An 11,919-nucleotide genomic window follows, 5' to 3' on the forward strand; every position below is an offset into this window, starting at 1 on the left:
ACTGCGCCTGCGCAGGTGCTAGCGAGAGCAGAGAGCTCGGAGTCGGTGCTGAGGAGAGGGCTTCCTCTCCTCAACTTTGCTCAGAGTTGGTTTCCCGAGTGTCCACCAGGGGGCTTCTTGTCGTGGCTGTGTTGTTTTTTTGTTTTGTTTCCTTTTGTTTTTTAAAGGCAGTACCTTCTGGAGAGACAGTGCCGCTGGAAGGCGAAGCCACGGGCAATTCTGAGGTGGGCTGGCCTCCTGCACCCGCCGGCGGGTCGGCCAAATGTGCTCTGGGGGCCCTTCCTTCTGGTCCTGAGGTCCCAGGACTCTAAACCTGTAGAGCCTGCCTGAAAGCATCTTGGGACAGGATCACAGCATCTCTGTAGGACAGACTGAGGGCTGTTCTAATGGCGTTCACCCTTGAGCCTTCCCCAGGTGCCCGTGCGGGGCTACCGTTTGCACGGATTGTCTAAGTTAAGCCTCCGGAGGTACGTGCTATTGTCCTCCCTTTGTCGACAGAGGAACACAAAGCCCCGAGAAGAGAAGTGTCTTGGCCCAGCGGTAGCATCAGAATGTGAAGCAATGCAGTCGGCTGCAAGGGTCCAAGCTCTTGCGTGCGTATTGAAAGGATGGGTTTATGTTTTGTAAATCTGATGCCTATTCATTATTCCAAAAAAGTTTAAGTAATCAGAAATACTAATAGCCAACATTTAAATGAGCACGTCTGAGTCCTAGCAGCTGCCGCTGCTCCATGGATCACAGGGTTTTGAGCCCATGAGTTGATTGCTCTCAGTGAGTTTCCCCTTAGGTCTTGGGATGCCTCATCCCGCCCCTTTTCCTCTTCTCAGATTCCTTGCAGACTTCTATTTCTGATGGAGCTGGGCCAGACCATAAAGGATAGATCTGGGTTGACTGCATTCAAGGGGTAATTAGCAAAGCCATACAAGCTACTGTATCATAATTAAGGTCATTTTTAGGAACCGTCTGGACGGAGTACAGCCACTACCACCACTGGACACTCGATGTCACAAGTGCAATGAATTCCAGATGGTCCCTGCTTGTTTGGGTAAATTGCTTTAAGATACACTGTAAACCTGAAACTCATATAATATTGAATGTCAACTGTAATTGAAAAATAAAAATAATTTTTAAAAAATAAAAGGACAAGCAATTAGTCTATGTATTTAAAAAAAAATCCACAGTTCTAGCTGCAGGTTCACATACCATGCACTAAATGTCAAAGATCAAGGGGGGAAACATATCTGTCCTTATTCGTTTACATGATGAGAGATGTGACTTTTGTCTCCTCACACAGAATGGTGGATTCACCAAGCATAGCAAGGGCTTTTTGATGCTGGGAAACTACACCCCCCTACACACATACCCCCCCAGTACAATTCCTAATAGGACAGCTGTTCAAAACTGGGATAGACTGCTATTGTAAACTGGCCATCATTTCTTCACTATGACTGTTCTAATGCAATGAGAGGATTTTCAGGGAGTGTTTTATTATACTGAAAGCTGTGTATATTTTGACATGAACTTGTTCATTAAGTTTGATTTTGGTACCACAGGTGTATAGCCTCTGTCCCCAGGCAACTTAGAATTTAGTGGAAGGGACATTTACCGAACAATAAACCCTTACTCAGAATATGGTGTAGACTTTCTTGTTCCTTCATATTATTACGTAAAGTTCCAAGCTAGTCTTTTTGTGATCAAGCAAGAATAAGGCCAGGACTCTGAGACACAGTGTTTGCAAATAAGAACTACATTAATTTACAAATTTTCATGATTCATAGGATGGAGATGAAGTTTGCAGTATGAGAGAGAGAGAGAGAGAGAGAGAGAGAGAGAGAGAAAGAAGAAGAAGAAGGGGAGGAGGAGGAGAAGAAGAAGAAAGGGGAGAAGGATAGAAGAGGAGGGGAGGAGATGCTATGCTATGTGCAGGACTTTAGTGATTGTACTAATTCATGGAACAGAAGGAGAATGATCTGACAATAGGAACAGAAGAGCCATCTGAGAAGACATCAGAAATTGAATTATCACAACCCCTTGTGTGATAATTTGATTCCAAAATGAATCATTATACCAGGAGGCAGTCTCAACTATTTAATAATAGTAACGACAATGACAGCCCAGTCTGCAGTCTCTCCTGGCTCTGCTACCTATAGCACCGGTTCAACTCTTCATGAGCCCCTTTGCTATACTCCTTTTCACCCTGAATAGGTACAGGCCTCACTCAAAGGTGCACCATTCTGATATTGTGGACATTCACTAGCTAATTTCCCAGCATCAATTCCCTCTTCCTTTTTCTGCCCAAATCATTCTTTATTCCAGTTTTATTGAAGTATAATTGGTCAATAGAATCCTATATAATAAAAGGCTAATATTTAAATCAAACAGTGGAACAACCAGTCGCTATGATGCACACTGATCACCAGGGGGCGAATGCTCAATGCAGAAGCTGCCCCCTGGTGGTCAGTGGGCTCCCAGAGGGGGAGTGCCACTCAGCCAGAAGCCCTGAGCTGGGCTCACAAACAGTCAGACATCCTCTGAGTGCTCCTGGACTGCGAGAGGGCACAGGCCAGGCTGAGGGACCTTCGCAAGTGCACAATTTTCATGCACCGGGCCTCTAGTTATATATATATATATTTAAACTGTACAGTGTGCTGATTTGCTAGACCTGTATATTGTGAAATTATTAACACATATTTCTTGTGCTACCTTTGAGAATGCTTAAGATCTATTCATGTGTATAATACAATATTATTAAGAATCAAAAGCATACTGATTATTCTTTGGGTAATTCATCTTTCCCTCCATTTTTAGCCATATGGGTTGTTTAAAATTGATCCCACCCTTCAGCTTCAGGGTATCCCATCTCTCTAGTTATAATAATTGCTTCAGAGATGTACATGTCACTGAATCCACATCAGTGAAATAAAATGAAATATTCACTGGGACTGCTGGGAAAATGGATTTTGTTAACCCCTTCTGTACTTAAACTTCTCAACCCAGAGTTTCCAGCTGCCATCTTGGGTCCATGAAACTTAAGACTGCTTGAAATAGAATCAAAAGCAGAGCTGATAAATAGAGAGGAAGAAAAGAGTTCTGGTCATGTTGTTTGGGCCCTACATGAGGCAACTCTTGAAGCTCGAGTTATCTCTGAACCGTTTAGTTTGAACTCCAATGGACTCAATTTGAGTTTTTGTATTACTTGCAACATAAAGAATTTTAAGCAATACATCCAATAATATCCATGTCTGGTTTATAGTGGACGGATTAACCTGTCAAGTACTTATTCTACATTTAGGATTTTATGAGGCTAACACTGAAAGTTGCTAATTTCCAGAGGTAGGATCTAGTGATGGCTCCTCTGAGAATAATGCCCTGGTTGAACCAGAAGGAAGGTTTATCCTAAATGAGGGAGCCTAATGTATATAATGAAGGAAAGTAAGGATCCAAATAGCTTGTATGTAATCCCTCTCTTGGCACCACTTCACATTCCCATTATGTCCCTGTTAAGCCAACTTCTTCAGGTGATTTTACCACCTAAGCCATTTAGAGTTAAGACTGAACATTCATATTAGTTATGATTTTTACTTGCCAAGAATAGTACCCCCTCTAGTTAGTTTGGTATATATGCATATAAAAATACTAGCGTCCTAATTTTTTCAGCTATTCACAAGACTTTAGTTGCTATTTATGACTTTCCTATCTTCCAGTGCCCATTACACATTTCTTTTATTTTCTGACATTACCTCAACTAGTTGAGGCTCTTTATCCTGTACAGTGACTCATATCTACACTGCTGAATAAAACATATTCACTGATGATCTATATTACTTACTCTTATGTTGGCCCAAATTTATCTGGTCTGACTCAAAATGAGATGGGATTAAACTTAGGCTCCTGTTCTTTCTCTGAGAGCTTGAAACTGTCACACTACTTGTGTGTGTGTGTGTGTGTGTGTGTGTGTGTGTGTGTGATTAAATACAGTAGGAAGAAGTAGAACTACCTTGATGTTGTAATGTTTAGTTTTTTGAATGTTATTCCTAGGAAAAACACCTTGGGAGCACACACAGTAAAGGGGAGATTGAGCCCTGACCAGTTGCTCAGTGGTCAGGGCATCGGCCCAAGGACCAGAGTCACAGGTTTAATTCCCAGTCAAGGGCATGTACCTCAGTTGTGGGTTCCATCCCCAGACTGGGTACATGCATGAGGCAACCAATGGATGTGTCTCTTTCACGTTGATGTTTCTCTCTCTCCCTCTTTCTCTCTCTCTCTCTCTCCCCGCCCCCTTCCCCTCTGTCTAAAAATCAATTAAAAAAATTTCCTCGGGTAATGATTTAATAAAAGGGGGAGATTGATAAATATCAGCACCCTCAGGTCAGCAGCTGAATATACCTGTTCAGTAATACTCACCCATAAGCTACCTCCTGCCTGTTACCACTAGGTGACAGTATTTGCAAATATTTTATCTGAAGGGAGGGTCTTTGTTACAGAAATTAGATTCTGTTGGTAGAGATGGTTAGTTTCAGCTAGAAGAGTGGCCAAACACACATATCTGTTATAATCGACACTCTTAGTCATGTGATATCATAGTTATCTGTCATCTGGAATACTTTCCTCCTACTAGTTACTAGTTTACTCTATGCTATAGACAGAATTGTGTCCCCCACCCCCAAATTCATATGATGAAGCCCTAATACCCAATTGACTGTATCTGAAGATAAGGGATTTAAGAATTAATTGCAATTAAATACGGTCATAAGGGTGGAGCCCTAATTCAATAGGATTGGTAACCTTATAAGAAATGGGGGAGAGGGAGGGAGAGATCTTCCTTTCTCTGTGCAGCACAGAAGAAAGGCCATGTGAACACACAGTGAGACAGCAACATCTGCAAGCCAGGAAGAGAGCCCTCACCAGAAACTGACTTCCCAGCCTCCAGAACTGTGAGAAATCAACTTTATGTTTCTTTTTTTTTTTTTTTTTTAAATAATTTTTATTTCTTGAAGTATTACAAAGAGTATTACATATGTCTCCTTTTTTCCCCCCCTTGACATTCCCCCGGACCCTACCCCCCACCCCCCCCCGCCCCGTGTCTTGTGTCCATTGGTTAATCTTATATGCATGCATATAAGTCCTTCAGTTGGTCTCTTAATCCCCCCCCCCCAACCCTCCCCAGGCTTCCCACTGTAGTTTAACATTCTGTTCAATGTTGCTCTGCTTCTGTATCTACCCCTGTTCATCAGTCAATACTGGTCCCCTTTATTTGTCCCAACCTCACTGGAGTAGTCTCAACCTCACCAGGGCCGTCAGAGCCTCACCAGGGCCGTTTCAACCTCACCGGGGTCGTCCCTACCACACCGGGGCCGTTTCAACCTCACCGGGGTCGTCCCGACCACACCGGGGCCGTTTCAAGCTGACCGGGGTCGTCCCTACCTCACGGGGGCCGATTCAACCTCACTGGGGTCGTTCCTACCTCACGGGGGCCGTTTCAACCTGACTGGGGTCGTCCCTACCTCACGGGGGCCGTTTCAACCTCACCGGGGTCGTCCCTACCTCACGGGGGCCGTTTCAACCTCACTGGGGTCGTCCCTACCACACGGGGCCGTTTCAACCTGACCAGGGTTGTCCCTACCACACCGGGGCCGTTTTGACCTGACCAGGGTCGTCCCTACCTCATGGGGGCCGTTTCAACCTCACTGGGGTCGTCCCTACCTCACGGGGGCCGTTTCAACCTGACTGGGGTTGTCCCTACCACACCAGGGCCGTTTCGACCTGACTGGTGTCGTCCCTACCTCACGGGGGCCGTTTCAACCTCACCCGGGTCGTCCCTACCTCACGGGGGCCGTTTCAACCTGATCGGGGTTGTCCCTACCACACCGGGGCCGTTTCGACCTGACCAGGGTTGTCCCTACCTCACGGGGGCCGTTTCAACCTCACCGGGGTCGTCCCTACCACACCGGGGCCGTTTCAACCTGACTGGGGTTGTCCCTACCACACCGGGGCCGTTCAACCTCACCGGGGTCGTCCCTACCACACCGGGGCCGTTTCAACCTGACTGGGGTTGTCCCTACCACACCGGGGCCGTTCAACCTCACCGGGGTTGTCCCTACCACACCGGGGCTGTTTCAACCTGACTGGGGTTGTCCCTACCACACCGGGGCCGTTTCGACCTGACCAAGGTCGTCCCTACCTCACGGGGGCCGTTTCAACCTCACCGGGGTTGTCCCTACCACACCGGGGCTGTTTCAACCTGACTGGGGTTGTCCCTACCACACCAGGGCCGTTTCGACCTGACTGGTGTCGTCCCTACCTCACGGGGGCCGTTTCAACCTCACCGGGGTCGTCCCTACCTCACGGGGGCCGTTTCAACCTCACCGGGGTTGTCCCTACCACACCGGGGCCGTTTCGACCTGACCAGGGTTGTCCCTACCTCACGGGGGCCGTTTCAACCTCACCGGGGTCGTCCCTACCACACCGGGGCCGTTTCGACCTGACCGGGGTCGTCCCTACCACACCTGGACCGTTTCAACCTCACCGGGGCCATCCCGACCTCACCGGGGCCATCCCAGCCTTACCGGGGAAACAGGAAGTTTGGCCCTCTGTCCCCTGCCGGCAGCTCCCCACCAGACAAAATCTCCAGGCGTTCCTGGTGGTTGAACATCCAGCACTCCTGCCCTCCACCAAGTGCACAGACTGCCTGTCTGCTGTCCCCCAGCGCCCCACAAGAGACTGGGACCAGTGGGCATGTTTGTGCGCTTGCTGGTACAGCAGTTCCACAGTGCCGGCCGAGTCAGGCCCAGCCCTGGCCGGCCCCGGACCCGACTCTGCCCCCCGATTGCGTCCCTCCCAGATGCAAGGAGCTGAAATCTGCAGCCTGCTGGGATGGGCTCTGTACTTGGTGCCTCTGCACATCCTACTCAGTCTCAATGCGCTTCTTTCTATGCGAGGAGTTGAAATCTGCAGTTTGTTGGGTTGGGCTCTGTACTTGGTGTCACATCCTACTCAGTCTCAATGTTCTTTCTCTCCTTCCAGTTGTAGAGCTTCCACTGGGCCAACTTTCCCATGGTTCTGTATGATAGGTGTTTGTCTGATATTTGGTAGTTTCGATGTTGTTGTGTGAGGTAGCACGCACAGGTCTCTTCCTTATGCCGCCATCCTGGTTCTCCTGGGTCAGCTTCTTGAGTGTGTCTCCCATGGCTGCGAGCAGTTGAAGTCTGCAATTTGTTGGGATAGGCTGCAAAAGCGCAGGTGGGTCTTTTTGTGCACCTGGCACAGCTTGGATGGGGATGTAAATTGATTAGGGCTGAGTCTCAGGGAGTCGCCATGGCGGAGCAAATAGCACTGGCTGAGTCTCCGCGGCCCCTTGACTCTCTGCCAGGGCTTTGTGTCCCCCAGTGTCGGCGAGCAGCTGTGCAAAAGAGTCTCCCTCGCTTTCTGATGGCTGCAAGGCCGTGCTGCCTCTCCCCATAGGGTCTGGTGCCTCATGATCCCGCCTGAACCAGCTCAGTGGATTTGAAAGTTTGCAGAAGCAAAGGCGTTTCTACTTGTGAGTCTGGCACAGCCCAGATGGGAATGTAAATTGCGTAGGGCGGGGTCACAGGGAGTCGCCGGGGCAGAGACTCAGCGGCCCCTTGCCTATCCAGGACACCAGGACTTTGCGTCCCCCAGTGCCGGCGAGCAGCCGAGCGCCAGAGCCTCCCTCGCTTCCTGACCGCTGGAAGGCCATGCCGTCTCTCGCCTTGGGGCCTGGGGCCTCAGAGACCCGCCCGAACCAGCTCAGTGGATTTGAGAGTTTGTAAAAGCACAGTCATTCCCTCTTGTGCCTCTGGCACAGCCCTGAGGGTAGGGCGGGGTCACAGGGAGTCGCCAGCGTGGAGGAAATAGCGATGGCGGCATCTCCGCGCCCCTCGCCTCCCCGGGACACCAGGATTTCTTGTCCCTCAGTGCCGGCGAGCAGCCGCGTGTCAGAGCTTCCCTCGCTCTCCGACCACTGCAAGGCCGTGGCCGCCTCTCCCTGTGGGATCTGGGGCCTCAGAGACCCGCCCCGAGCCAGCCCAGAGGATTCGAGGGTTCGTAAAAAACCGCGAATCCATTTGCAGCCCGCGTGGCCTGTGACTGCGTACCTCTGGTTTTGGTGCCTCCGTAGCTCCCACTCAGTCTCACTGCGCTTCTTTCTTTTCCTCCAGTTGTAGATCTCCCACTGGGCCAACTTCCCCATGGTTCTGAGTGGCGGTTGTTTACTTCATAGTTGACAGTTTCAATGATGCTGTGAGAGAGTAGCACACACAGGTCCGCTCCCTACGCCGCCATCTTGGTTCCTTCAACTTTATGTTTCTTAAGTATTTTGTTACTGCATCCTGAGCAGGCTACTATGCTCTGTCTCATCCTTTTCTTTGGAGAGGGCCTATGACTAATGGTTAAGAATACAATGTGTGTTCTGGAGTTAGCATCTGGATTCAATTGCAGGCTCTGTTACTTCCTAGTTGTGGTTATCTTAGCTTCAGTTTTCTCAAGGACAAAATGAGATAAAGTATCTAATTCAATAGGCCATTGTGTGGTTTAATGAGCTAATACTTTTTAAATGTCAGTAAATGGTGGCTAATATTATGAGCATTGTCTCAGCTCAAATATCACTCCCTCTGGGACCCCTTTTCTGATGCCTTAGCCTGGGGCAAGTCTTCTATATACAGTTCATAGCACCCTGTGCTTAGCTTTTGGAACATTACAATAGATTGTAGTAATTTGTTTAATTTATGTTTGCCTCCCTCACTGAACGATAGGCTCTTTGAGGATAAAAAGGCCTATATAAGTTTTACTCACTGTGGTTTCTCCCAGCAAGTGTCATAGTGCTTGGGACATGTTAAGCACTAAAGTCAAGTTTGATGAATGGATGAAAAATGCAACTCATTGATTTATATGGGAGGTTCTATAAACTCTCTTTGAGGGATCAAAGTCAAGTAACTTGTAAAACAAATAACTATTCTTAATCTTCAGTGAAAAATGCTGAACATGTATTAATCAGTTTACACAAAACAAATTAAAAGTACATCAAATAGGTAGTTTGGGGTATTTGATACCCTCTGAAATTTTAATTGCTTCGTTCACCTATGACAATATGTGTGCCTCACTTGTACCATTATTTCTTCATTGAGAATTTATGTATTGATGTAGTTTCTGTAATTCAAGCAGAATTGTACTAGGGAACTGGGTATATAAATAACCCTATCGAAGAAAGTCGGGAGAATCCTTGGCTAAAGTAAATGTTCATTTTGGATAAATGCAGACTTCCATGTATTAAGTTCTTTTAAAGAAAGAGCCACGCTGCATGATCTTCAGGTTTTAAAACTTACGTTTTTCTAATATTTGATTATGTTTTAACAGGTTTATTTATTTCCTGAAAACAAATCTGACAACATGTTGCCCTATTAATTTTCCCAAGCTATAAAATATTTCAAAGGGTGTACAATTTCAATAGTCTTTAAAGTCCTTTGGTTATGAAATGATCAACTATACGAGTAAGGCTCAAATGTACAGTAATAAGAAATGTTAGTTATTTGTATTTAAAAGATAATGTTATATTTCAAAAGTTTTCTCAAAATGTAAGAAAGTGTTTTGTGGGCTTTACATACCTTATATAGACAATAAAATCTTCCCGTTTTTTCTTATCACAGTGATAAAACTTTAGGAAGCCCTGATGCTAGATGTGATCCTTTCTTTGTATTAATTATTGTTTTACCATTTTATTTGCCTCTGCATTATCAGGCAGGATGCTCAGATGGAGTCCCGTGTATGTGCCAAACAAAATGCTGTACTAGAGCGCAAGCTGCTAAAACAAATTGGGTCACTTGATTTTTACATGTAGCAGCCTGTTTTATTGTTTTCTAAGATGCAAATGTTTCATTAATAATGCAGTCTCTCTAAGTGTGCAAAGCTCTGGGCCACCGTGAAGGCAGATCCACTGGTCTCCCTCCAGAGGCTTTGCAGACAAAAAAAACAACCACCACCTGACCTCTCTCTTTCCACACTTGCCCCTCCATCGCCTCTACACAGAGTAGCCAAGAGGACATTTTAAGCCATAAATCAGATCGTGTCACATACCTGTGTTAACATCTTCCAGTGGCTCCCACTGACCTGGAAATGAAGCCCAATGGGCTCCTATGCCGCTTTGTGACCGGCTCAGGCCTCTCCCCGCCCTGTGCTCCAGCCACACTGGCTTTCTTTCCGTTCAGGTTCAAGTCTTCTTTGACCCAATGTCTTTATCCTTGCTGCTCCCTTTGCTCAAAACACTCCTCCTCCACTCCTCCATCTCCTGCCCTCCAACACCCACCCCTCTGTAGTTGGCTGATTCTCTTGACTTACATTTTGCATCCTCAGGGAGACCTTTCTGACCATAAAAAGTAAGCCCCGCCCTGCCCCCTGCCCCAGCAGGTCTCTACTAGAGCCTGGGCTTGCATCCCCCACAGCATCGGTCACACTCTACTAAAATTTTATATGTCAGTTTGTGTTTTTCTTTCTTTAATGTCTACCTTTCTCATAAAACTCTAAGCATCTATGGCAGTGGTTCTCAACCTTCTGGCCCTTTAAATACAGTTCCTCATGTTGTGACCCAACCATAAAATTATTTTCGTTGCTACTTCATAACTGTAATGTTGCTACTGTTATGAATCGTCATGTAAATATCTGATATGCAGGATGGTCTTAGGCGACCCCTGTGAAAGGGTCATTGGACCGCCAAAGGGGTCACTACCCACAGGTTGAGAACCGCTGATCTAGAAGGTAGAGATCACATTTATTTTTCTGGCTAGAAGGTGTGTGTGTGGACATGCATGTGGACATGCATGAGTACATGTCTATGTACACATATACATATGTTTATTTTATAGATATATTACATAGCTTATATACATCCAGGCCTTTACAGAGCTCAGGAGCCCATCTCACCTAGCCCAGCCCTATCTGTGGATGGGCGAGGAACCGAACAAGACATTTACTCATTGGACTGAAACAAACTTTCTCTCTCTCTCTCTGCCCCCTTCCCACCCTCCGCGCGCACACAGCAAAACAGCCTGCTTCAAAGCGGGAGGCTGGAGGAGGGTATCTATTTCTGGCAGGCTCCCCGAGGAGGCCTCAGGGGGCTGGTAACTGACTCCCCTCCCCTTGTCCAACCCGTCCAAGCCTCGCCTCTCATGAGCCCACCCTGGATCTCAGACCACCCTCTCTGCTCAGCTCCCGGCCAGGATACCCTCCTGCCAGGGGCTTTTTCTGGCTTGCTTCCTCTCACTCACATCCCCTAAGTAGGCCCTGGATGTGGGGCTTTGAGAGCCCAAATGGGGAAAATCCTGGGCACAGTGGGATGAGCTGGTTACACCACAGAAGCCTAAACTATGATCTTGCCCCTTGGGCTCCTCTCATGACCTTTAACTTTGTTTCCAGGCCTCCTGAGCTCATGTCTCCTCTAGCTCTGGTTTACTTGCTCTTATTTGGCCCTTGACTGGGGCACAGACCAAAGGCACTAGAGATAGACACCTGGGTTTGACTCCTGGCTCTACACAGCCAATCATATGCAAAAGCTCAGGCCCTGCTAAGACACCACTCTGATTACATAAACACTGTAGGCCTCAGTCTCCTCATCCGTAAAATGGGTCTATGAATTGTACGTATGGAGGCTGTTGGTGTCCCATCCAATCCTCCCTTACAGTCCTCCAGATGCCATGAGGTTTGGGTGCTCATAGCTCAAGGCTGCCTTGGAATAGGGGAGTTCCTCTCCCAGAAAGGCATGGGAAGTTATGCCCCATCTTCTCCCGGGAGGTGTGACTGATGGCCAATGACTGATTGACACAAGAGAACAGAAGCCCAGCCCCGCTGCCACTGGTGAGAACAGGTCTGTGGTGCCATTCACATGCCAGTATTCCCATGGATGGGGCTTGT

This window comes from Myotis yumanensis, unplaced genomic scaffold (assembly GCF_028538775.1).
Source record: "Myotis yumanensis isolate MYYU_CA2020_CCGP unplaced genomic scaffold, mMyoYum1.0.hap1 SCAF_5, whole genome shotgun sequence".
Classification (NCBI taxonomy): Eukaryota; Metazoa; Chordata; class Mammalia; order Chiroptera; family Vespertilionidae; genus Myotis; species Myotis yumanensis.